The sequence below is a fragment of the Phyllobates terribilis genome, unplaced genomic scaffold (genome assembly GCF_046119375.1).
Source record: "Phyllobates terribilis strain yellow unplaced genomic scaffold, ASM4611937v1 Scaffold_169__1_contigs__length_4117513, whole genome shotgun sequence".
NCBI lineage: Eukaryota > Metazoa > Chordata > Amphibia > Anura > Dendrobatidae > Phyllobates > Phyllobates terribilis.
Window position 1 is genome coordinate 2709882 of NW_027362929.1, and position 21544 is coordinate 2731425.

The 21544-nt window shown below is 45.0% G+C and overlaps 16 non-coding genes across 16 annotated transcripts; all 16 read right to left on the reverse strand.

Annotated features, from left to right (window-relative positions):
- Positions 1 to 556: 556 nt before the first annotated feature.
- Positions 557 to 747, reverse strand: LOC141209118 (U2 spliceosomal RNA). Its single transcript, XR_012279323.1, has one exon. It is a non-coding gene; the product is annotated as a U2 spliceosomal RNA (small nuclear RNA).
- Positions 748 to 1869: 1122 nt separating this feature from the next.
- Positions 1870 to 2060, reverse strand: LOC141209119 (U2 spliceosomal RNA). The gene has a single exon (XR_012279324.1). It is a non-coding gene; the product is annotated as a U2 spliceosomal RNA (small nuclear RNA).
- Positions 2061 to 3181: 1121 nt separating this feature from the next.
- On the reverse strand, positions 3182 to 3372 carry LOC141209120 (U2 spliceosomal RNA). Its single transcript, XR_012279325.1, has one exon. It is a non-coding gene; the product is annotated as a U2 spliceosomal RNA (small nuclear RNA).
- Positions 3373 to 4490: 1118 nt separating this feature from the next.
- On the reverse strand, positions 4491 to 4681 carry LOC141209121 (U2 spliceosomal RNA). Its single transcript, XR_012279326.1, has one exon. It is a non-coding gene; the product is annotated as a U2 spliceosomal RNA (small nuclear RNA).
- Positions 4682 to 5801: 1120 nt separating this feature from the next.
- Positions 5802 to 5992, reverse strand: LOC141209123 (U2 spliceosomal RNA). The gene has a single exon (XR_012279328.1). It is a non-coding gene; the product is annotated as a U2 spliceosomal RNA (small nuclear RNA).
- Positions 5993 to 7118: 1126 nt separating this feature from the next.
- LOC141210475 (U2 spliceosomal RNA) lies at positions 7119 to 7309 on the reverse strand. The gene has a single exon (XR_012280643.1). It is a non-coding gene; the product is annotated as a U2 spliceosomal RNA (small nuclear RNA).
- A 1123-nt stretch (positions 7310 to 8432) lies between these two features.
- Positions 8433 to 8623, reverse strand: LOC141209124 (U2 spliceosomal RNA). Its single transcript, XR_012279329.1, has one exon. It is a non-coding gene; the product is annotated as a U2 spliceosomal RNA (small nuclear RNA).
- A 1122-nt stretch (positions 8624 to 9745) lies between these two features.
- On the reverse strand, positions 9746 to 9936 carry LOC141209125 (U2 spliceosomal RNA). The gene has a single exon (XR_012279330.1). It is a non-coding gene; the product is annotated as a U2 spliceosomal RNA (small nuclear RNA).
- A 1121-nt stretch (positions 9937 to 11057) lies between these two features.
- LOC141209126 (U2 spliceosomal RNA) lies at positions 11058 to 11248 on the reverse strand. Its single transcript, XR_012279331.1, has one exon. It is a non-coding gene; the product is annotated as a U2 spliceosomal RNA (small nuclear RNA).
- Positions 11249 to 12369: 1121 nt separating this feature from the next.
- Positions 12370 to 12560, reverse strand: LOC141209127 (U2 spliceosomal RNA). Its single transcript, XR_012279332.1, has one exon. It is a non-coding gene; the product is annotated as a U2 spliceosomal RNA (small nuclear RNA).
- Positions 12561 to 13681: 1121 nt separating this feature from the next.
- On the reverse strand, positions 13682 to 13872 carry LOC141209128 (U2 spliceosomal RNA). The gene has a single exon (XR_012279333.1). It is a non-coding gene; the product is annotated as a U2 spliceosomal RNA (small nuclear RNA).
- Positions 13873 to 14994: 1122 nt separating this feature from the next.
- LOC141209129 (U2 spliceosomal RNA) lies at positions 14995 to 15185 on the reverse strand. The gene has a single exon (XR_012279334.1). It is a non-coding gene; the product is annotated as a U2 spliceosomal RNA (small nuclear RNA).
- A 1121-nt stretch (positions 15186 to 16306) lies between these two features.
- On the reverse strand, positions 16307 to 16497 carry LOC141209130 (U2 spliceosomal RNA). The gene has a single exon (XR_012279335.1). It is a non-coding gene; the product is annotated as a U2 spliceosomal RNA (small nuclear RNA).
- Positions 16498 to 17620: 1123 nt separating this feature from the next.
- LOC141209131 (U2 spliceosomal RNA) lies at positions 17621 to 17811 on the reverse strand. The gene has a single exon (XR_012279336.1). It is a non-coding gene; the product is annotated as a U2 spliceosomal RNA (small nuclear RNA).
- A 1118-nt stretch (positions 17812 to 18929) lies between these two features.
- On the reverse strand, positions 18930 to 19120 carry LOC141210306 (U2 spliceosomal RNA). Its single transcript, XR_012280478.1, has one exon. It is a non-coding gene; the product is annotated as a U2 spliceosomal RNA (small nuclear RNA).
- A 1119-nt stretch (positions 19121 to 20239) lies between these two features.
- On the reverse strand, positions 20240 to 20430 carry LOC141209132 (U2 spliceosomal RNA). The gene has a single exon (XR_012279337.1). It is a non-coding gene; the product is annotated as a U2 spliceosomal RNA (small nuclear RNA).
- Between the last annotated feature and the right edge of the window lie 1114 nt (positions 20431 to 21544).

Sequence of the window (21544 nt, forward strand, 5' to 3'; positions counted from 1 at the left end):
CTCTTTTATAGTCTGCAGGCATTAAATGAAAGAAGTCAGTGTTCCAGCAGAGGGAGACAACGTTTCAGAAAAGGCATTGTAGCAAACCAAAAAAGAAATTTTAAGCGCAGCAGAGTAACCAGCTCACATACCTGTTAGCTCAGGTGAGTTTAAAAGGCTGCTGTTGATAACAAGGGCATTTGCTAAATAGATGGTGTGTGTGCAACAATATACTGAAAGGTCAATTATATTGTGCAGCTTATCTCACCACCTGTAGTTATTTAGGTGAAAGCTCCAAAATGCTTGCCTAATATGTCTGTTTATCCAAAAGGAAGTATAGAGGGAGAGCTAGATAGATAGCATTGCATTACATTACATTACATGGCAATGCAATGCACAGTTGCTGAAGTTGAACCAAAATGAGCTTGTCATCTGGCTTCTGCAACTTTTAACATGAAAAATCCAATGAGGAGAAGAAAAGCAAAGCCAAAGAGTCCATCCCAAAATCCGACAAACAAGCAAAATGAACAAAAAGCATTGAATTCAATTCTTTCTGATTTTAGAAACTGCATTAAAGAAGGGGTGCACCGGTCCTGGAGATACTGCAATACCAGGTCAATGCGTGGAGTGGACAGAGCAAGCTCTTTTTCCATCTCCCTGTTCTAAAAATCCATTTAATATATGGTCCCCAGATAGGGGACGTATCAGATATTAAACTGATAAGAACAGATACTACACTTGATCTTAGCCAAAAGGCCGAGAAGCGATAACCAGAATTGGTTTCCGACTACGGTGCCACCCAAGGATTCTGAAAAGTCCATTTGTGGAGATGGCCACCTGGACTCCCGATAAGAAGACATGCTGTCAACCTCTAGATCCCTCACATGCCTGCACTTTTCGGCTTGCTGCTGCTGCAATCCACGCGTTTTAGATCTGCATAACTCCACCTCTTTTAGCACAGTACCCTCAACCCCCGGCTGTTCCCACCCGCCTCAACACCGTTGGAAGGGAGGAGAACCAATTAAGGCGGGGGGGGGGGGTGGAACGAGCAGCTGTCTACCCTTAGCAGGAGGGTTGCTGATTAATTACCTCTCCTGCTGCTGCTGCTGCTGGCTGTCCAGCAGCAGACTGAAGGTGGCTGCTGCTGTGCACAGGTATATAAAGGCTCAGAGCCTATTATGACACGCGCAGCCAGCGTTCCATTGCCACATTCCGTCTACTGCAGGCGGGATACCTGGATGGCTGAATGTCACTGAGAAGCTCACAGAGACCGCCATAAGCAACAGTTTAAAAGAATGCCACAGACTAATCAACCAAACCTTTTGGGCTGGTTTCTCTTTTATAGTCTGCAGGCATTAAATGAAAGAAGTCAGTGTTCCAGCAGAGGGAGACAACGTTTCAGAAAAGGCATTGTAGCAAACCAAAAAAGAAATTTTAAGCGCAGCAGAGTAACCAGCTCACATACCTGTTAGCTCAGGTGAGTTTAAAAGGCTGCTGTTGATAACAAGGGCATTTGCTAAATAGATGGTGTGTGTGCAACAATATACTGAAAGGTCAATTATATTGTGCAGCTTATCTCACCACCTGTAGTTATTTAGGTGAAAGCTCCAAAATGCTTGCCTAATATGTCTGTTTATCCAAAAGGAAGTATAGAGGGAGAGCTAGATAGATAGCATTGCATTACATTACATTACATGGCAATGCAATGCACAGTTGCTGAAGTTGAACCAAAATGACCTTGTCATCTGGCTTCTGCAACTTTTAACATGAAAAATCCAATGAGGAGAAGAAAAGCAAAGCCAAAGAGTCCATCCCAAAATCCGACAAACAAGCAAAATGAACAAAAAGCATTGAATTAAATTCTTTCTGATTTTAGAAACTGCATTAAAGAAGGGGTGCACCGGTCCTGGAGATACTGCAATACCAGGTCAATGCGTGGAGTGGACAGAGCAAGCTCTTTTTCCATCTCCCTGTTCTAAAAATCCATTTAATATATGGTCCCCAGATAGGGGACGTATCAGATATTAAACTGATAAGAACAGATACTACACTTGATCTTAGCCAAAAGGCCGAGAAGCGATAACCAGAATTGGTTTCCGACTACGGTGCCACCCAAGGATTCTGAAAAGTCCATTTGTGGAGATGGCCACCTGGACTCCCGTTAAGAAGACATGCTGTCAACCTCTAGATCCCTCACATGCCTGCACTTTTCGGCTTGCTGCTGCTGCAATCCACGCGTTTTAGATCTGCATAACTCCACCTCTTTTAGCACAGTACCCTCAACCCCCGGCTGTTCCCACCCGCCTCAACACCGTTGGAAGGGAGGAGAACCAATTAAGGCGGGGGGGGGGGTGGAACGAGCAGCTGTCTACCCTTAGCAGGAGGGTTGCTGATTAATTACCTCTCCTGCTGCTGCTGCTGCTGGCTGTCCAGCAGCAGACTGAAGGTGGCTGCTGCTGTGCGCAGGTATATAAAGGCTCAGAGCCTATTATGACACGCGCAGCCAGCGTTCCATTGCCACATTCCGTCTACTGCAGGCGGGATACCTGGATGGCTGAATGTCACTGAGAAGCTCACAGAGACCGCCATAAGCAACAGTTTAAAAGAATGCCACAGACTAATCAACCAAACTTTTTGGGTTGGTTTCTCTTTTATAGTCTGCAGGCATTAAATGAAAGAAGTCAGTGTTCCAGCAGAGGGAGACAACGTTTCAGAAAAGGCATTGTAGCAAACCAAAAAAGAAATTTTAAGCGCAGCAGAGTAACCAGCTCACATACCTGTTAGCTCAGGTGAGTTTAAAAGGCTGCTGTTGATAACAAGGGCATTTGCTAAATAGATGGTGTGTGTGCAACAATATACTGAAAGGTCAATTATATTGTGCAGCTTATCTCACCACCTGTAGTTATTTAGGTGAAAGCTCCAAAATGCTTGCCTAATATGTCTGTTTATCCAAAAGGAAGTATAGAGGGAGAGCTAGATAGATAGCATTGCATTACATTACATTACATGGCAATGCAATGCACAGTTGCTGAAGTTGAACCAAAATGAGCTTGTCATCTGGCTTCTGCAACTTTTAACATGAAAAATCCAATGAGGAGAAGAAAAGCAAAGCCAAAGAGTCCATCCCAAAATCCGACAAACAAGCAAAATGAACAAAAAGCATTGAATTCAATTCTTTCTGATTTTAGAAACTGCATTAAAGAAGGGGTGCACCGGTCCTGGAGATACTGCAATACCAGGTCAATGCGTGGAGTGGACAGAGCAAGCTCTTTTTCCATCTCCCTGTTCTAAAAATCCATTTAATATATGGTCCCCAGATAGGGGACGTATCAGATATTAAACTGATAAGAACAGATACTACACTTGATCTTAGCCAAAAGGCCGAGAAGCGATAACCAGAATTGGTTTCCGACTACGGTGCCACCCAAGGATTCTGAAAAGTCCATTTGTGGAGATGGCCACCTGGACTCCCGTTAAGAAGACATGCTGTCAACCTCTAGATCCCTCACATGCCTGCACTTTTCGGCTTGCTGCTGCTGCAATCCACGCGTTTTAGATCTGCATAACTCCACCTCTTTTAGCACAGTACCCTCAACCCCCGGCTGTTCCCACCCGCCTCAACACCGTTGGAAGGGAGGAGAACCAATTAAGGCGGGGGGGGGGGTGGAACGAGCAGCTGTCTACCCTTAGCAGGAGGGTTGCTGATTAATTACCTCTCCTGCTGCTGCTGCTGGCTGTCCAGCAGCAGACTGAAGGTGGCTGCTGCTGTGCGCAGGTATATAAAGGCTCAGAGCCTATTATGACACGCGCAGCCAGCGTTCCATTGCCACATTCCGTCTACTGCAGGCGGGATACCTGGATGGCTGAATGTCACTGAGAAGCTCACAGAGACCGCCATAAGCAACAGTTTAAAAGAATGCCACAGACTAATCAACCAAACTTTTTGGGTTGGTTTCTCTTTTATAGTCTGCAGGCATTAAATGAAAGAAGTCAGTGTTCCAGCAGAGGGAGACAACGTTTCAGAAAAGGCATTGTAGCAAACCAAAAAAGAAAATTTAAGCGCAGCAGAGTAACCAGCTCACATACCTGTTAGCTCAGGTGAGTTTAAAAGGCTGCTGTTGATAACAAGGGCATTTGCTAAATAGATGGTGTGTGTGCAACAATATACTGAAAGGTCAATTATATTGTGCAGCTTATCTCACCACCTGTAGTTATTTAGGTGAAAGCTCCAAAATGCTTGCCTAATATGTCTGTTTATCCAAAAGGAAGTATAGAGGGAGAGCTAGATAGATAGCATTGCATTACATTACATTACATGGCAATGCAATGCACAGTTGCTGAAGTTGAACCAAAATGAGCTTGTCATCTGGCTTCTGCAACTTTTAACATGAAAAATCCAATGAGGAGAAGAAAAGCAAAGCCAAAGAGTCCATCCCAAAATCCGACAAACAAGCAAAATGAACAAAAAGCATTGAATTCAATTCTTTCTGATTTTAGAAACTGCATTAAAGAAGGGGTGCACCGGTCCTGGAGATACTGCAATACCAGGTCAATGCGTGGAGTGGACAGAGCAAGCTCTTTTTCCATCTCCCTGTTCTAAAAATCCATTTAATATATGGTCCCCAGATAGGGGACGTATCAGATATTAAACTGATAAGAACAGATACTACACTTGATCTTAGCCAAAAGGCCGAGAAGCGATAACCAGAATTGGTTTCCGACTACGGTGCCACCCAAGGATTCTGAAAAGTCCATTTGTGGAGATGGCCATCTGGACTCCCGTTAAGAAGACATGCTGTCAACCTCTAGATCCCTCACATGCCTGCACTTTTCGGCTTGCTGCTGCTGCAATCCACGCGTTTTAGATCTGCATAACTCCACCTCTTTTAGCACAGTACCCTCAACCCCCGGCTGTTCCCACCCGCCTCAACACCGTTGGAAGGGAGGAGAACCAATTAAGGCGGGGGGGGGGTGGAACGAGCAGCTGTCTACCCTTAGCAGGAGGGTTGCTGATTAATTACCTCTCCTGCTGCTGCTGCTGCTGGCTGTCCAGCAGCAGACTGAAGGTGGCTGCTGCTGTGCGCAGGTATATAAAGGCTCAGAGCCTATCATGACACGCGCAGCCAGCGTTCCATTGCCACATTCCGTCTACTGCAGGCGGGATACCTGGATGGCTGAATGTCACTGAGAAGCTCACAGAGACCGCCATAAGCAACAGTTTAAATGAATGCCACAGACTAATCAACCAAACTTTTTGGGTTGGTTTCTCTTTTATAGTCTGCAGGCATTAAATGAAAGAAGTCAGTGTTCCAGCAGAGGGAGACAACGTTTCAGAAAAGGCATTGTAGCAAACCAAAAAAGAAATTTTAAGCGCAGCAGAGTAACCAGCTCACATACCTGTTAGCTCAGGTGAGTTTAAAAGGCTGCTGTTGATAACAAGGGCATTTGCTAAATAGATGGTGTGTGTGCAACAATATACTGAAAGGTCAATTATATTGTGCAGCTTATCTCACCACCTGTAGTTATTTAGGTGAAAGCTCCAAAATGCTTGCCTAATATGTCTGTTTATCCAAAAGGAAGTATAGAGGGAGAGCTAGATAGATAGCATTGCATTACATTACATTACATGGCAATGCAATGCACAGTTGCTGAAGTTGAACCAAAATGAGTTTGTCATCTGGCTTCTGCAACTTTTAACATGAAAAATCCAATGAGGAGAAGAAAAGCAAAGCCAAAGAGTCCATCCCAAAATCCGACAAACAAGCAAAATGAACAAAAAGCATTGAATTCAATTCTTTCTGATTTTAGAAACTGCATTAAAGAAGGGGTGCACCGGTCCTGGAGATACTGCAATACCAGGTCAATGCGTGGAGTGGACAGAGCAAGCTCTTTTTCCATCTCCCTGTTCTAAAAATCCATTTAATATATGGTCCCCAGATAGGGGACGTATCAGATATTAAACTGATAAGAACAGATACTACACTTGATCTTAGCCAAAAGGCCGAGAAGCGATAACCAGAATTGGTTTCCGACTACGGTGCCACCCAAGGATTCTGAAAAGTCCATTTGTGGAGATGGCCACCTGGACTCCCGTTAAGAAGACATGCTGTCAACCTCTAGATCCCTCACATGCCTGCACTTTTCGGCTTGCTGCTGCTGCAATCCACGCGTTTTAGATCTGCATAACTCCACCTCTTTTAGCACAGTACCCTCAACCCCCGGCTGTTCCCACCCGCCTCAACACCGTTGGAAAGGAGGAGAACCAATTAAGGCGGGGGGGGGGGGGGGGTGGAACGAGCAGCTGTCTACCCTTAGCAGGAGGGTTGCTGATTAATTACCTCTCCTGCTGCTGCTGCTGCTGGCTGTCCAGCAGCAGACTGAAGGTGGCTGCTGCTGTGCGCAGGTATATAAAGGCTCAGAGCCTATTATGACACGCGCAGCCAGCGTTCCATTGCCACATTCCGTCTACTGCAGGCGGGATACCTGGATGGCTGAATGTCACTGAGAAGCTCACAGAGACCGCCATAAGCAACAGTTTAAAAGAATGCCACAGACTAATCAACCAAACTTTTTGGGTTGGTTTCTCTTTTATAGTCTGCAGGCATTAAATGAAAGAAGTCAGTGTTCCAGCAGAGGGAGACAACGTTTCAGAAAAGGCATTGTAGCAAACCAAAAAAGAAATTTTAAGCGCAGCAGAGTAACCAGCTCACATACCTGTTAGCTCAGGTGAGTTTAAAAGGCTGCTGTTGATAACAAGGGCATTTGCTAAATAGATGGTGTGTGTGCAACAATATACTGAAAGGTCAATTATATTGTGCAGCTTATCTCACCACCTGTAGTTATTTAGGTGAAAGCTCCAAAATGCTTGCCTAATATGTCTGTTTATCCAAAAGGAAGTATAGAGGGAGAGCTAGATAGATAGCATTGCATTACATTACATTACATGGCAATGCAATGCACAGTTGCTGAAGTTGAACCAAAATGAGCTTGTCATCTGGCTTCTGCAACTTTTAACATGAAAAATCCAATGAGGAGAAGAAAAGCAAAGCCAAAGAGTCCATCCCAAAATCCGACAAACAAGCAAAATGAACAAAAAGCATTGAATTCAATTCTTTCTGATTTTAGAAACTGCATTAAAGAAGGGGTGCACCGGTCCTGGAGATACTGCAATACCAGGTCAATGCGTGGAGTGAACAGAGCAAGCTCTTTTTCCATCTCCCTGTTCTAAAAATCCATTTAATATATGGTCCCCAGATAGGGGACGTATCAGATATTAAACTGATAAGAACAGATACATCACTTGATCTTAGCCAAAAGGCCGAGAAGCGATAACCAGAATTGGTTTCCGACTACGGTGCCACCCAAGGATTCTGAAAAGTCCATTTGTGGAGATGGCCACCTGGACTCCCGTTAAGAAGACATGCTGTCAACCTCTAGATCCCTCACATGCCTGCACTTTTCGGCTTGCTGCTGCTGCAATCCACGCGTTTTAGATCTGCATAACTCCACCTCTTTTAGCACAGTACCCTCAACCCCCGGCTGTTCCCACCCGCCTCAACACCGTTGGAAGGGAGGAGAACCAATTAAGGCGGGGGGGGGGGGGTGGAACGAGCAGCTGTCTACCCTTAGCAGGAGGGTTGCTGATTAATTACCTCTCCTGCCGCTGCTGCTGCTGGCTGTCCAGCAGCAGACTGAAGGTGGCTGCTGCTGTGCGCAGGTATATAAAGGCTCAGAGCCTATTATGACACGCGCAGCCAGCGTTCCATTGCCACATTCCGTCTACTGCAGGCGGGATACCTGGATGGCTGAATGTCACTGAGAAGCTCACAGAGACCGCCATAAGCAACAGTTTAAAAGAATGCCACAGACTAATCAACCAAACTTTTTGGGTTGGTTTCTCTTTTATAGTCTGCAGGCATTAAATGAAAGAAGTCAGTGTTCCAGCAGAGGGAGACAACGTTTCAGAAAAGGCATTGTAGCAAACCAAAAAAGAAATTTTAAGCGCAGCAGAGTAACCAGCTCACATACCTGTTAGCTCAGGTGAGTTTAAAAGGCTGCTGTTGATAACAAGGGCATTTGCTAAATAGATGGTGTGTGTGCAACAATATACTGAAAGGTCAATTATATTGTGCAGCTTATCTCACCACCTGTAGTTATTTAGGTGAAAGCTCCAAAATGCTTGCCTAATATGTCTGTTTATCCAAAAGGAAGTATAGAGGGAGAGCTAGATAGATAGCATTGCATTACATTACATTACATGACAATGCAATGCACAGTTGCTGAAGTTGAACCAAAATGAGCTTGTCATCTGGCTTCTGCAACTTTTAACATGAAAAATCCAATGAGGAGAAGAAAAGCAAAGCCAAAGAGTCCATCCCAAAATCCGACAAACAAGCAAAATGAACAAAAAGCATTGAATTCAATTCTTTCTGATTTTAGAAACTGCATTAAAGAAGGGGTGCACCGGTCCTGGAGATACTGCAATACCAGGTCAATGCGTGGAGTGGACAGAGCAAGCTCTTTTTCCATCTCCCTGTTCTAAAAATCCATTTAATATATGGTCCCCAGATAGGGGACGTATCAGATATTAAACTGATAAGAACAGATACTACACTTGATCTTAGCCAAAAGGCCGAGAAGCGATAACCAGAATTGGTTTCCGACTACGGTGCCACCCAAGGATTCTGAAAAGTCCATTTGTGGAGATGGCCACCTGGACTCCCGTTAAGAAGACATGCTGTCAACCTCTAGATCCCTCACATGCCTGCACTTTTCGGCTTGCTGCTGCTGCAATCCACGCGTTTTAGATCTGCATAACTCCACCTCTTTTAGCACAGTACCCTCAACCCCCGGCTGTTCCCACCCGCCTCAACACCGTTGGAAGGGAGGAGAACCAATTAAGGCGGGGGGGGGTGGAACGAGCAGCTGTCTACCCTTAGCAGGAGGGTTGCTGATTAATTACCTCTCCTGCTGCTGCTGCTGCTGCTGGCTGTCCAGCAGCAGACTGAAGGTGGCTGCTGCTGTGCGCAGGTATATAAAGGCTCAGAGCCTATTATGACACGCGCAGCCAGCGTTCCATTGCCACATTCCGTCTACTGCAGGCGGGATACCTGGATGGCTGAATGTCACTGAGAAGCTCACAGAGACCGCCATAAGCAACAGTTTAAAAGAATGCCACAGACTAATCAACCAAACTTTTTGGGTTGGTTTCTCTTTTATAGTCTGCAGGCATTAAATGAAAGAAGTCAGTGTTCCAGCAGAGGGAGACAACGTTTCAGAAAAGGCATTGTAGCAAACCAAAAAAGAAATTTTAAGCGCAGCAGAGTAACCAGCTCACATACCTGTTAGCTCAGGTGAGTTTAAAAGGCTGCTGTTGATAACAAGGGCATTTGCTAAATAGATGGTGTGTGTGCAACAATATACTGAAAGGTCAATTATATTGTGCAGCTTATCTCACCACCTGTAGTTATTTAGGTGAAAGCTCCAAAATGCTTGCCTAATATGTCTGTTTATCCAAAAGGAAGTATAGAGGGAGAGCTAGATAGATAGCATTGCATTACATTACATTACATGGCAATGCAATGCACAGTTGCTGAAGTTGAACCAAAATGAGCTTGTCATCTGGCTTCTGCAACTTTTAACATGAAAAATCCAATGAGGAGAAGAAAAGCAAAGCCAAAGAGTCCATCCCAAAATCCGACAAACAAGCAAAATGAACAAAAAGCATTGAATTCAATTCTTTCTGATTTTAGAAACTGCATTAAAGAAGGGGTGCACCGGTCCTGGAGATACTGCAATACCAGGTCAATGCGTGGAGTGGACAGAGCAAGCTCTTTTTCCATCTCCCTGTTCTAAAAATCCATTTAATATATGGTCCCCAGATAGGGGACGTATCAGATATTAAACTGATAAGAACAGATACTACACTTGATCTTAGCCAAAAGGCCGAGAAGCGATAACCAGAATTGGTTTCCGACTACGATGCCACCCAAGGATTCTGAAAAGTCCATTTGTGGAGATGGCCACCTGGACTCCCGTTAAGAAGACATGCTGTCAACCTCTAGATCCCTCACATGCCTGCACTTTTCGGCTTGCTGCTGCTGCAATCCACGCGTTTTAGATCTGCATAACTCCACCTCTTTTAGCACAGTACCCTCAACCCCCGGCTGTTCCCACCCGCCTCAACACCGTTGGAAGGGAGGAGAACCAATTAAGGCGGGGGGGGGGGGGGTGGAACGAGCAGCTGTCTACCCTTAGCAGGAGGGTTGCTGATTAATTACCTCTCCTGCTGCTGCTGCTGCTGGCTGTCCAGCAGCAGACTGAAGGTGGCTGCTGTGCGCAGGTATATAAAGGCTCAGAGCCTATTATGACACGCGCAGCCAGCGTTCCATTGCCACATTCCGTCTACTGCAGGCGGGATACCTGGATGGCTGAATGTCACTGAGAAGCTCACAGAGACCGCCATAAGCAACAGTTTAAAAGAATGCCACAGACTAATCAACCAAACTTTTTGGGTTGGTTTCTCTTTTATAGTCTGCAGGCATTAAATGAAAGAAGTCAGTGTTCCAGCAGAGGGAGACAACGTTTCAGAAAAGGCATTGTAGCAAACCAAAAAAGAAATTTTAAGCGCAGCAGAGTAACCAGCTCACATACCTGTTAGCTCAGGTGAGTTTAAAAGGCTGCTGTTGATAACAAGGGCATTTGCTAAATAGATGGTGTGTGTGCAACAATATACTGAAAGGTCAATTATATTGTGCAGCTTATCTCACCACCTGTAGTCATTTAGGTGTAAGCTCCAAAATGCTTGCCTAATATGTCTGTTTATCCAAAAGGAAGTATAGAGGGAGAGCTAGATAGATAGCATGGCATTACATTACATTACATGGCAATGCAATGCACAGTTGCTGAAGTTGAACCAAAATGAGCTTGTCATCTGGCTTCTGCAACTTTTAACATGAAAAATCCAATGAGGAGAAGAAAAGCAAAGCCAAAGAGTCCATCCCAAAATCCGACAAACAAGCAAAATGAACAAAAAGCATTGAATTCAATTCTTTCTGATTTTAGAAACTGCATTAAAGAAGGGGTGCACCGGTCCTGGAGATACTGCAATACCAGGTCAATGCGTGGAGTGGACAGAGCAAGCTCTTTTTCCATCTCCCTGTTCTAAAAATCCATTTAATATATGGTCCCCAGATAGGGGACGTATCAGATATTAAACTGATAAGAACAGATACTACACTTGATCTTAGCCAAAAGGCCGAGAAGCGATAACCAGAATTGGTTTCCGACTACGGTGCCACCCAAGGATTCTGAAAAGTCCATTTGTGGAGATGGCCACCTGGACTCCCGTTAAGAAGACATGCTGTCAACCTCTAGATCCCTCACATGCCTGCACTTTTCGGCTTGCTGCTGCTGCAATCCACGCGTTTTAGATCTGCATAACTCCACCTCTTTTAGCACAGTACCCTCAACCCCCGGCTGTTCCCACCCGCCTCAACACCGTTGGAAGGGAGGAGAACCAATTAAGGCGGGGGGGGGGGTGGAACGAGCAGCTGTCTACCCTTAGCAGGAGGGTTGCTGATTAATTACCACTCCTGCTGCTGCTGCTGCTGGCTGTCCAGCAGCAGACTGAAGGTGGCTGCTGCTGTGCGCAGGTATATAAAGGCTCAGAGCCTATTATGACACGCGCAGCCAGCGTTCCATTGCCACATTCCGTCTACTGCAGGCGGGATACCTGGATGGCTGAATGTCACTGAGAAGCTCACAGAGACCGCCATAAGCAACAGTTTAAAAGAATGCCACAGACTAATCAACCAAACTTTTTGGGTTGGTTTCTCTTTTATAGTCTGCAGGCATTAAATGAAAGAAGTCAGTGTTCCAGCAGAGGGAGACAACGTTTCAGAAAAGGCATTGTAGCAAACCAAAAAAGAAATTTTAAGCGCAGCAGAGTAACCAGCTCACATACCTGTTAGCTCAGGTGAGTTTAAAAGGCTGCTGTTGATAACAAGGGCATTTGCTAAATAGATGGTGTGTGTGCAACAATATACTGAAAGGTCAATTATATTGTGCAGCTTATCTCACCACCTGTAGTTATTTAGGTGAAAGCTCCAAAATGCTTGCCTAATATGTCTGTTTATCCAAAAGGAAGTATAGATATAGAGCTAGATAGATAGCATTGCATTACATTACATTACATGGCAATGCAATGCACAGTTGCTGAAGTTGAACCAAAATGAGCTTGTCATCTGGCTTCTGCAACTTTTAACATGAAAAATCCAATGAGGAGAAGAAAAGCAAAGCCAAAGAGTCCATCCCAAAATCCGACAAACAAGCAAAATGAACAAAAAGCATTGAATTCAATTCTTTCTGATTTTAGAAACTGCATTAAAGAAGGGGTGCACCGGTCCTGGAGATACTGCAATACCAGGTCAATGCGTGGAGTGGACAGAGCAAGCTCTTTTTCCATCTCCCTGTTCTAAAAATCCATTTAATATATGGTCCCCAGATAGGGGACGTATCAGATATTAAACTGATAAGAACAGATACTACACTTGATCTTAGCCAAAAGGCCGAGAAGCGATAACCAGAATTGGTTTCCGACTACGGTGCCACCCAAGGATTCTGAAAAGTCCATTTGTGGAGATGGCCACCTGGACTCCCGTTAAGAAGACATGCTGTCAACCTCTAGATCCCTCACATGCCTGCACTTTTCGGCTTGCTGCTGCTGCAATCCACGCGTTTTAGATCTGCATAACTCCACCTCTTTTAGCACAGTACCCTCAACCCCCGGCTGTTCCCACCCGCCTCAACACCGTTGGAAGGGAGGAGAACCAATTAAGGCGGGGGGGGGGGTGGAACGAGCAGCTGTCTACCCTTAGCAGGAGGGTTGCTGATTAATTACCTCTCCTGCTGCTGCTGCTGCTGGCTGTCCAGCAGCAGACTGAAGGTGGCTGCTGCTGTGCGCAGGTATATAAAGGCTCAGAGCCTATTATGACACGCGCAGCCAGCGTTCCATTGCCACATTCCGTCTACTGCAGGCGGGATACCTGGATGGCTGAATGTCACTGAGAAGCTCACAGAGACCGCCATAAGCAACAGTTTAAAAGAATGCCACAGACTAATCAACCAAACTTTTTGGGTTGGTTTCTCTTTTATAGTCTGCAGGCATTAAATGAAAGAAGTCAGTGTTCCAGCAGAGGGAGACAACGTTTCAGAAAAGGCATTGTAGCAAACCAAAAAAGAAATTTTAAGCGCAGCAGAGTAACCAGCTCACATACCTGTTAGCTCAGGTGAGTTTAAAAGGCTGCTGTTGATAACAAGGGCATTTGCTAAATAGATGGTGTGTGTGCAACAATATACTGAAAGGTCAATTATATTGTGCAGCTTATCTCACCACCTGTAGTTATTTAGGTGAAAGCTCCAAAATGCTTGCCTAATATGTCTGTTTATCCAAAAGGAAGTATAGAGGGAGAGCTAGATAGATAGCATTGCATTACATTACATTACATGGCAATGCAATGCACAGTTGCTGAAGTTGAACCAAAATGAGCTTGTCATCTGGCTTCTGCAACTTTTAACATGAAAAATCCAATGAGGAGAAGAAAAGCAAAGCCAAAGAGTCCATCCCAAAATCCGACAAACAAGCAAAATGAACAAAAAGCATTGAATTCAATTCTTTCTGATTTTAGAAACTGCATTAAAGAAGGGGTGCACCGGTCCTGGAGATACTGCAATACCAGGTCAATGCGTGGAGTGGACAGAGCAAGCTCTTTTTCCATCTCCCTGTTCTAAAAATCCATTTAATATATGGTCCCCAGATAGGGGACGTATCAGATATTAAACTGATAAGAACAGATACTACACTTGATCTTAGCCAAAAGGCCGAGAAGCGATAACCAGAATTGGTTTCCGACTACGATGCCACCCAAGGATTCTGAAAAGTCCATTTGTGGAGATGGCCACCTGGACTCCCGTTAAGAAGACATGCTGTCAACCTCTAGATCCCTCACATGCCTGCACTTTTCGGCTTGCTGCTGCTGCAATCCACGCGTTTTAGATCTGCATAACTCCACCTCTTTTAGCACAGTACCCTCAACCCCCGGCTGTTCCCACCCGCCTCAACACCGTTGGAAGGGAGGAGAACCAATTAAGGCGGGGGGGGGGGGGGGTGGAACGAGCAGCTGTCTACCCTTAGCAGGAGGGTTGCTGATTAATTACCTCTCCTGCTGCTGCTGCTGCTGGCTGTCCAGCAGCAGACTGAAGGTGGCTGCTGTGCGCAGGTATATAAAGGCTCAGAGCCTATTATGACACGCGCAGCCAGCGTTCCATTGCCACATTCCGTCTACTGCAGGCGGGATACCTGGATGGCTGAATGTCACTGAGAAGCTCACAGAGACCGCCATAAGCAACAGTTTAAAAGAATGCCACAGACTAATCAACCAAACTTTTTGGGTTGGTTTCTCTTTTATAGTCTGCAGGCATTAAATGAAAGAAGTCAGTGTTCCAGCAGAGGGAGACAACGTTTCAGAAAAGGCATTGTAGCAAACCAAAAAAGAAATTTTAAGCGCAGCAGAGTAACCAGCTCACATACCTGTTAGCTCAGGTGAGTTTAAAAGGCTGCTGTTGATAACAAGGGCATTTGCTAAATAGATGGTGTGTGTGCAACAATATACTGAAAGGTCAATTATATTGTGCAGCTTATCTCACCACCTGTAGTCATTTAGGTGTAAGCTCCAAAATGCTTGCCTAATATGTCTGTTTATCCAAAAGGAAGTATAGAGGGAGAGCTAGATAGATAGCATGGCATTACATTACATTACATGGCAATGCAATGCACAGTTGCTGAAGTTGAACCAAAATGAGCTTGTCATCTGGCTTCTGCAACTTTTAACATGAAAAATCCAATGAGGAGAAGAAAAGCAAAGCCAAAGAGTCCATCCCAAAATCCGACAAACAAGCAAAATGAACAAAAAGCATTGAATTCAATTCTTTCTGATTTTAGAAACTGCATTAAAGAAGGGGTGCACCGGTCCTGGAGATACTGCAATACCAGGTCAATGCGTGGAGTGGACAGAGCAAGCTCTTTTTCCATCTCCCTGTTCTAAAAATCCATTTAATATATGGTCCCCAGATAGGGGACGTATCAGATATTAAACTGATAAGAACAGATACTACACTTGATCTTAGCCAAAAGGCCGAGAAGCGATAACCAGAATTGGTTTCCGACTACGGTGCCACCCAAGGATTCTGAAAAGTCCATTTGTGGAGATGGCCACCTGGACTCCCGTTAAGAAGACATGCTGTCAACCTCTAGATCCCTCACATGCCTGCACTTTTCGGCTTGCTGCTGCTGCAATCCACGCGTTTTAGATCTGCATAACTCCACCTCTTTTAGCACAGTACCCTCAACCCCCGGCTGTTCCCACCCGCCTCAACACCGTTGGAAGGGAGGAGAACCAATTAAGGCGGGGGGGGGGGTGGAACGAGCAGCTGTCTACCCTTAGCAGGAGGGTTGCTGATTAATTACCACTCCTGCTGCTGCTGCTGCTGGCTGTCCAGCAGCAGACTGAAGGTGGCTGCTGCTGTGCGCAGGTATATAAAGGCTCAGAGCCTATTATGACACGCGCAGCCAGCGTTCCATTGCCACATTCCGTCTACTGCAGGCGGGATACCTGGATGGCTGAATGTCACTGAGAAGCTCACAGAGACCGCCATAAGCAACAGTTTAAAAGAATGCCACAGACTAATCAACCAAACTTTTTGGGTTGGTTTCTCTTTTATAGTCTGCAGGCATTAAATGAAAGAAGTCAGTGTTCCAGCAGAGGGAGACAACGTTTCAGAAAAGGCATTGTAGCAAACCAAAAAAGAAATTTTAAGCGCAGCAGAGTAACCAGCTCACATACCTGTTAGCTCAGGTGAGTTTAAAAGGCTGCTGTTGATAACAAGGGCATTTGCTAAATAGATGGTGTGTGTGCAACAATATACTGAAAGGTCAATTATATTGTGCAGCTTATCTCACCACCTGTAGTTATTTAGGTGAAAGCTCCAAAATGCTTGCCTAATATGTCTGTTTATCCAAAAGGAAGTATAGATATAGAGCTAGATAGATAGCATTGCATTACATTACATTACATGGCAATGCAATGCACAGTTGCTGAAGTTGAACCAAAATGAGCTTGTCATCTGGCTTCTGCAACTTTTAACATGAAAAATCCAATGAGGAGAAGAAAAGCAAAGCCAAAGAGTCCATCCCAAAATCCGACAAACAAGCAAAATGAACAAAAAGCATTGAATTCAATTCTTTCTGATTTTAGAAACTGCATTAAAGAAGGGGTGCACCGGTCCTGGAGATACTGCAATACCAGGTCAATGCGTGGAGTGGACAGAGCAAGCTCTTTTTCCATCTCCCTGTTCTAAAAATCCATTTAATATATGGTCCCCAGATAGGGGACGTATCAGATATTAAACTGATAAGAACAGATACTACACTTGATCTTAGCCAAAAGGCCGAGAAGCGATAACCAGAATTGGTTTCCGACTACGGTGCCACCCAAGGATTCTGAAAAGTCCATTTGTGGAGATGGCCACCTGGACTCCCGTTAAGAAGACATGCTGTCAACCTCTAGATCCCTCACATGCCTGCACTTTTCGGCTTGCTGCTGCTGCAATCCACGCGTTTTAGATCTGCATAACTCCACCTCTTTTAGCACAGTACCCTCAACCCCCGGCTGTTCCCACCCGCCTCAACACCGTTGGAAGGGAGGAGAACCAATTAAGGCGGGGGGGGGGGGGTGGAACGAGCAGCTGTCTACCCTTAGCAGGAGGGTTGCTGATTAATTACCTCTCCTGCTGCTGCTGCTGCTGGCTGTCCAGCAGCAGACTGAAGGTGGCTGCTGCTGTGCGCAGGTATATAAAGGCTCAGAGCCTATTATGACACGCGCAGCCAGCGTTCCATTGCCACATTCCGTCTACTGCAGGCGGGATACCTGGATGGCTGAATGTCACTGAGAAGCTCACAGAGACCGCCATAAGCAACAGTTTAAAAGAATGCCACAGACTAATCAACCAAACTTTTTGGGTTGGTTTCTCTTTTATAGTCTGCAGGCATTAAATGAAAGAAGTCAGTGTTCCAGCAGAGGGAGACAACGTTTCAGAAAAGGCATTGTAGCAAACCAAAAAAGAAATTTTAAGCGCAGCAGAGTAACCAGCTCACATACCTGTTAGCTCAGGTGAGTTTAAAAGGCTGCTGTTGATAACAAGGGCATTTGCTAAATAGATGGTGTGTGTGCAACAATATACTGAAAGGTCAATTATATTGTGCAGCTTATCTCACCACCTGTAGTTATTTAGGTGAAAGCTCCAAAATGCTTGCCTAATATGTCTGTTTATCCAAAAGGAAGTATAGAGGGAGAGCTAGATAGATAGCATTGCATTACATTACATTACATGGCAATGCAATGCACAGTTGCTGAAGTTGAACCAAAATGAGCTTGTCATCTGGCTTCTGCAACTTTTAACATGAAAAATCCAATGAGGAGAAGAAAAGCAAAGCCAAAGAGTCCATCCCAAAATCCGACAAACAAGCAAAATGAACAAAAAGCATTGAATTCAATTCTTTCTGATTTTAGAAACTGCATTAAAGAAGGGGTGCACCGGTCCTGGAGATACTGCAATACCAGGTCAATGCGTGGAGTGGACAGAGCAAGCTCTTTTTCCATCTCCCTGTTCTAAAAATCCATTTAATATATGGTCCCCAGATAGGGGACGTATCAGATATTAAACTGATAAGAACAGATACTACACTTGATCTTAGCCAAAAGGCCGAGAAGCGATAACCAGAATTGGTTTCCGACTACGGTGCCACCCAAGGATTCTGAAAAGTCCATTTGTGGAGATGGCCACCTGGACTCCCGTTAAGAAGACATGCTGTCAACCTCTAGATCCCTCACATGCCTGCACTTTTCGGCTTGCTGCTGCTGCAATCCACGCGTTTTAGATCTGCATAACTCCACCTCTTTTAGCACAGTACCCTCAACCCCCGGCTGTTCCCACCCGCCTCAACACCGTTGGAAGGGAGGAGAACCAATTAAGGCGGGGGGGGGGGTGGAACGAGCAGCTGTCTACCCTTAGCAGGAGGGTTGCTGATTAATTACCTCTCCTGCTGCTGCTGCTGGCTGTCCAGCAGCAGACTGAAGGTGGCTGCTGCTGTGCGCAGGTATATAAAGGCTCAGAGCCTATTATGACACGCGCAGCCAGCGTTCCATTGCCACATTCCGTCTACTGCAGGTGGGATACCTGGATGGCTGAATGTCACTGAGAAGCTCACAGAGACCGCCATAAGCAACAGTTTAAAAGAATGCCACAGACTAATCAACCAAACTTTTTGGGTTGGTTTCTCTTTTATAGTCTGCAGGCATTAAATGAAAGAAGTCAGTGTTCCAGCAGAGGGAGACAACGTTTCAGAAAAGGCATTGTAGCAAACCAAAAAAGAAATTTTAAGCGCAGCAGAGTAACCAGCTCACATACCTGTTAGCTCAGGTGAGTTTAAAAGGCTGCTGTTGATAACAAGGGCATTTGCTAAATAGATGGTGTGTGTGCAACAATATACTGAAAGGTCAATTATATTGTGCAGCTTATCTCACCACCTGTAGTTATTTAGGTGTAAGCTCCAAAATGCTTGCCTAATATGTCTGTTTATCCAAAAGGAAGTATAGAGGGAGAGCTAGATAGATAGCATTGCATTACATTACATTACATGGCAATGCAATGCACAGTTGCTGAAGTTGAACCAAAATGAGCTTGTCATCTGGCTTCTGCAACTTTTAACATGAAAAATCCAATGAGGAGAAGAAAAGCAAAGCCAAAGAGTCCATCCCAAAATCCGACAAACAAGCAAAATGAACAAAAAGCATTGAATTCAATTCTTTCTGATTTTAGAAACTGCATTAAAGAAGGGGTGCACCGGTCCTGGAGATACTGCAATACCAGGTCAATGCGTGGAGTGGACAGAGCAAGCTCTTTTTCCATCTCCCTGTTCTAAAAATCCATTTAATATATGGTCCCCAGATAGGGGACGTATCAGATATTAAACTGATAAGAACAGATACTACACTTGATCTTAGCCAAAAGGCCGAAAAGCGATAACCAGAATTGGTTTCCGACTACGGTGCCACCCAAGGATTCTGAAAAGTCCATTTGTGGAGATGGCCACCTGGACTCCCGTTAAGAAGACATGCTGTCAATCTCTAGATCCCTCACATGCCTGCACTTTTCGGCTTGCTGCTGCTGCAATCCACGCGTTTTAGATCTGCATAACTCCACCTCTTTTAGCACAGTACCCTCAACCCCCGGCTGTTCCCACCCGCCTCAACACCGTTGGAAGGGAGGAGAACCAATTAAGGCGGGGGGGGGTGGAACGAGCAGCTGTCTACCCTTAGCAGGAGGGTTGCTGATTAATTACCTCTCCTGCTGCTGCTGCTGCTGGCTGTCCAGCAGCAGACTGAAGGTGGCTGCTGCTGTGCGCAGGTATATAAAGGCTCAGAGCCTATTATGACACGCGCAGCCAGCGTTCCATTGCCACATTCCGTCTACTGCAGGCGGGATACCTGGATGGCTGAATGTCACTGAGAAGCTCACAGAGACCGCCATAAGCAACAGTTTAAAAGAATGCCACAGACTAATCAACCAAACTTTTTGGGTTGGTTTCTCTTTTATAGTCTGCAGGCATTAAATGAAAGAAGTCAGTGTTCCAGCAGAGGGAGACAACGTTTCAGAAAAGGCATTGTAGCAAACCAAAAAAGAAATTTTAAGCGCAGCAGAGTAACCAGCTCACATACCTGTTAGCTCAGGTGAGTTTAAAAGGCTGCTGTTGATAACAAGGGCATTTGCTAAATAGATGGTGTGTGTGCAACAATATACTGAAAGGTCAATTATATTGTGCAGCTTATCTCACCACCTGTAGTTATTTAGGTGAAAGCTCCAAAATGCTTGCCTAATATGTCTGTTTATCCAAAAGGAAGTATAGAGGGAGAGCTAGATAGATAGCATTGCATTACATTACATTACATGGCAATGCAATGCACAGTTGCTGAAGTTGAACCAAAATGAGCTTGTCATCTGGCTTCTGCAACTTTTAACATGAAAAATCCAATGAGGAGAAGAAAAGCAAAGCCAAAGAGTCCATCCCAAAATCCGACAAACAAGCAAAATGAACAAAAAGCATTGAATTCAATTCTTTCTGATTTTAGAAACTGCATTAAAGAAGGGGTGCACCGGTCCTGGAGATACTGCAATACCAGGTCAATGCGTGGAGTGGACAGAGCAAGCTCTTTTTCCATCTCCCTGTTCTAAAAATCCATTTAATATATGGTCCCCAGATAGGGGACGTATCAGATATTAAACTGATAAGAACAGATACTACACTTGATCTTAGCCAAAAGGCCGAGAAGCGATAACCAGAATTGGTTTCCGACTACGGTGCCACCCAAGGATTCTGAAAAGTCCATTTGTGGAGATGGCCACCTGGACTCCCGTTAAGAAGACATGCTGTCAACCTCTAGATCCCTCACATGCCTGCACTTTTCGGCTTGCTGCTGCTGCAATCCACGCGTTTTAGATCTGCATAACTCCACCTCTTTTAGCACAGTACCCTCAACCCCCGGCTGTTCCCACCCGCCTCAACACCGTTGGAAGGGAGGAGAACCAATTAAGGCGGGGGGGGGGTGGAACGAGCAGCCGTCTACCCTTAGCAGGAGGGTTGCTGATTAAGTACCTCTCCTGCTGCTGCTGCTGCTGCTGCTGGCTGTCCAGCAGCAGACTGAAGGTGGCTGCTGCTGTGCGCAGGTATATAAAGGCTCAGAGCCTATTATGACACGCGCAGCCAGCGTTCCATTGCCACATTCCGTCTACTGCAGGCGGGATACCTGGATGGCTGAATGTCACTGAGAAGCTCACAGAGACCGCCATAAGCAACAGTTTAAAAGAATGCCACAGACTAATCAACCAAACTTTTTGGGTTGGTTTCTCTTTTATAGTCTGCAGGCATTAAATGAAAGAAGTCAGTGTTCCAGCAGAGGGAGACAACGTTTCAGAAAAGGCATTGTAGCAAACCAAAAAAGAAATTTTAAGCGCAGCAGAGTAACCAGCTCACATACCTGTTAGCTCAGGTGAGTTTAAAAGGCTGCTGTTGATAACAAGGGCATTTGCTAAATAGATGGTGTGTGTGCAACAATATACTGAAAGGTCAATTATATTGTGCAGCTTATCTCACCACCTGTAGTTATTTAGGTGAAAGCTCCAAAATGCTTGCCTAATATGTCTGTTTATCCAAAAGGAAGTATAGAGGGAGAGCTAGATAGATAGCATTGCATTACATTACATTACATGGCAATGCAATGCACAGTTGCTGAAGTTGAACCAAAATGAGCTTGTCATCTGGCTTCTGCAACTTTTAACATGAAAAATCCAATGAGGAGAAGAAAAGCAAAGCCAAAGAGTCCATCCCAAAATCCGACAAACAAGCAAAATGAACAAAAAGCATTGAATTCAATTCTTTCTGATTTTAGAA